The following is a 4,428-nucleotide window of genomic DNA, read 5'->3' on the forward strand; positions in this document are numbered from 1 at the left end:
TCCTATCTGTCTATGTGTTGCTTGTAAAACCCCTTTCAGGTGGGCCCAGCTGTGTGAAGAATTCGAGTTAGATTAGTCTCGTAGATAGACATATCTAAACTCTAGTATCATTGATGTTATGTATGGATTTTAGACTTTTGATTTTATGTTTGAGGAATGATGTAGACTATTTGGGGTGACGTTTTTCCCCCTTACGTTTCCAATATTTATATTTAATACCCAGACTTAATCTTATTTCTAGTTTTACCCCTTAGCCTATGCAATCACCACGGAGTGGTGGTTTTGGCGGTGACACTCCCACTATTTATTTATTAGTTATTTCCGCTGCTTAGTTTATGTTAATGACTGTTTAGAGTTATAATTAAGAGTTAGAAAAGTGGGGTGTTACAACAAATCATATGGCAAACGAGAGGGTAAAGAAGAATAGGCACCCCTTTTTCCTTTTAGAGAGATATTTTCCACGATTTTCTCCCACGACCTTTCTGGAGACAAGGATGAGTGACACCTGGCAACAACTCTCTTCCTCTACAGTTACAATTCTGTTATTCAAATCTATTCAAGTTCTTGTTTTCCCTCCTTCTTCCTCTCTTGTATATAAACTTTGTACTTCCTTTGCTGCAAGAAGTTAGTTAATATAATTCAGTTTACACTATTCATTTGCGTTCTTTGTCTTCTCCTTAATTCCGCAACATGGTATCAGAGCTCTCTGATTGAGGAGCTATTTACCGTTCGATCATGGCGGCAGCGTGGCCACCACTTGGAAATCAGGCAAATCTAGTCGATGACACAGCAAGAAACGGAGAAGCAGTTCCTCCCCAACTTCGGCGACTACGACGAACTCAACGGAGGTAGAATTTCAACCTGAAACACCTTCGAATCCCTATTACTTTAATGTCAACGAGAATCTCGCCCTAGAACTCGTCTCTTAACCCCTAGACGGTTCGAATTATCATCCGTGGGCTAGGGCTATGTTAGTAGCACTCTCTTGCAAAGACAAGATAACCTTCGTTAATGGTGCTATCACTAAACCTCCTGTGAATGATCGAAAGTTCCTGGCCTGGGAGAGATGCAATAACATTGTGGTTTGTTAGATCGTTCAATCCCTATCTCCTTCCATTGGTCGTAGTGTACTTTGGATAGACACTGCCTATGGGATTCAGAATGATTTGAAGTGAAGGTTCAGCAAGCAAGACCTCTTCCGAATCGCAGAGATCAACTGTGAAATATACAGGGAAAAGCAAGCAGATAACTCTTTAAATGAGTATTTCACCAGGCAGAAGCTTTTGTGGGACGAATTGCTAATTCTCACACCCCTAAGATGATGCAATTGTGATCCAAAATGTGAGTGTGGGAAGCAGATTGATGAAATAAATGAGCAGCTGGAGATGGACAAGTTGTCCATATTCTTGATGGGCTTACATGACAAATACAGTGGTGATAGAAACCAAATTATGCTAATGAGACCTTTGCCTGAAGTTAGTGAGGCATATTCCATGATTGCACAACAAGAAAGGCAATTTCAAATCACTGGATTTTAAAGCCAGTTACAGCAATAAGGAGAAAACAATGCATGTGGGAGTGTCTTCTTCACCAAAGCAAATGATGGCTCTCAGCAGCCCTATAAAAGGTTCACATCAAGAAACAAAAAGCCCTTGTGCACATACTGTGGATACACAGGGCATACTCAGGACAAGTGTTATAAGAAACATTGCTACAACTTTTACATAATGCAGAACCTGCAATACAGATGAATAAAGAGCTAGTTTGTGACTGCTGTCACTTTGCTAAACAAAAGAGGCTTCCATTTCAATCTAGCACTTTCATTTATGCTAATTTTTTTGATCTGTTGCACATGGATATTTGGGGCCCTTACAGGAAGACCACTATACATGGGCATCAGTACTTTCTCACCATTTTAGATGATCACAGTAGGGAAGTGTGGGTGCATCTTATGAAGAGAAAATCTGAGGTCAAGAGCTTAAACACAGGGTTCTGCAACCTAATTGAAAACAAATTTGGAGCTCATGTCAAATGCATAAGATCTGACAATGGGCTAGAGTTTGATATGTCAGATTTTTTCCACCAGAAAGGGATAGTTCATCAGATATCATGTACATACACTCCTCAACAAAACAGCAGGGTTGAAAGAAAACATGGGCACCTTCTATTTACAGCCAGGGCTCTCAGGTTCCAAGCAGGTTTGCTAGAATATTTTTGGGGTGAGTGTATTCTACATGCAGCATATATCATCAATAGACTACCATCTGCTGCCTGGTAATCAGATCCCATTTCAAGTGCTAGTAAAAAAGGTCCTTCAATACCAACACCTAAAAGTATTTGGTTGTTTGGCTTATGCTGTTACAGTACGTCCTAAGTCCAAATTTGATCCTAGAGCAAGGAAGTGCATCTTTATTGGATATGCCAATGGCACAAAGGGGTACAAAGTGTATGATATGCGGTCCAAAGAAGTTTTTATCTCTAGAGATGTGTCCTTCTATGAACACATCTTTCCCTTCCAGCTCAGCAGCAATCCAGGAAGGGAGCCATCCTCAATCATTCTCCCTGTGATGAGTGATATCTCATATGAAGTGGTTGATACCTGTTGGTCCCGAAAGGGTGGTGAGAAGTCTAGAGGGGGGGGGGGGGTGAATAGACTTCTCTATCTTTTCAAACTTTCTTCAAAAACACACAAGGCAAATAACACTTTGATAATTTCAACTCTAACTAACAAGCATTAACAAGATAAACAACTTAGAGTGTGCAGCGGAATAGATAGCGGTTAAAGTGTTATGCTTAAAAGTGCGGTGCTCAAAGAGAGATTCTAAACATGCAATACGTTAGAAACACTTGATATGGTTCAAAGATGATGTATGTAAAGTTTGTCTTGCATGCAAAAGTGGGAACTATCAAACCCAGACAGATAAAGATATGCGATAAATCGTAATCGGGTTAGTTCGCAGTTAGAATAAGCATGCACAAAATATATGAGCAGTAAGTAAATAGAGAGAGAGATTTATAGTGGTTCAGAGGTGATGTAATCCTCCTAGTCCACTCTTCTCCTTTCACTCCAAGGAGGAAATTCACTATTCTTCGATCACCCAGATTGTAACACCCCAGATTTTCAAGACTTTTAAAACTTATAAAATAAAGATAGAATCTCATTAAATCCCAAATTACGATACAAAGAGTACGGGGTGTTATGCCACACCCGAGCTAGAGAACTCGGGTGCACAGGCTAAATTCTAAAACCTCAATCAGTATCAATACTAAATCATGGCACGCAGGCCGAAAAGGGAAAACTATCTAAGCTATGCCTCAAGCTTCTAACGCGCTCCAGTGATCTACTCGTCTGTGCCTGAAAGCCAAATATATCTGTTCAGCGAGAGATGCTGGTAACCCACTCCAACGCGTTGAAATACAATACATATAGACATATATATAGATATACGAAAACCAATTTGAAGCATGAAGATATATCCTACGAGACTCTAGCTTTTAAAACAGAGATCGACTCAACAGATAGGGCTAAGCACAGACAGCAGTTATACCAAGCATATATAGTTTACAACAGGCAAGACAGGTAAGATAAGCACAATTAATAATCATAATCCAACATATACGATTCCCAGTGTAAATCCCATAGTCACATCCCCAAGGTACTCATCACAACAACTCATCCGTATCTCATCACATAGCACACTTTGTTGGCGCCACAGGACCAATCGCATGCCCATACATGAGGGTCAGTGCATATAGCTCTGACACGGCCCCGCAGCACCCTGCCCCGTATCGTAACACGGAGGGGTCGATCGCAACCGACCGATGAACCACAGCTCATCATAGTTTGATCGCAACCAAACAGTGGACCGCGGCCCAAGAGTATGTCATCTGACCGCAGCCAGGAAATATGAACCGCAGCTCATGTAGAAACGTTTGATCGCAACCAAACGGTGGACCGCAGCCCAAGAGTGTAAATCTGACCGCAGCCAGCTTGTGAACCGCAGCTCAGGAATGACCAATCCGATCGCAACCGAATTGGGGTATCATGCACACATAACACATAGCAAGCACATGCAACCCACATTAACACATTGGGAAGGGGGAGAAAACGTATAACAAAACCTATGCGTGATCCTTCACATACTAAGAATAATCCTAAGGGGTTCATACTTCTTTCACCTAGGTCAACGGGATACCAATTCAACTAGCATGCAATATATAAGACTCATACAACCTACGAACGGTACCCGAAATATCAAACTAGACATAGGCACGATAGACGGAGTCCGTTGGGATACCACGGGGATCGGGGAAACATCAAACGGGGAAGCCAAAATCTCAAATTGGGTACAAACCAGCGGGTAGCCGGTGGGTGAGGGGTCACCCGCCGGCTGCCCGCCGGCGGCACTGTTTCGGGCAGCGGGTACC

The sequence above is a fragment of the Ipomoea nil genome, unplaced genomic scaffold (assembly GCF_001879475.1).
Source record: "Ipomoea nil cultivar Tokyo-kokei standard unplaced genomic scaffold, Asagao_1.1 scaffold2805, whole genome shotgun sequence".
In the NCBI taxonomy this organism is placed as follows: Eukaryota; Viridiplantae; Streptophyta; class Magnoliopsida; order Solanales; family Convolvulaceae; genus Ipomoea; species Ipomoea nil.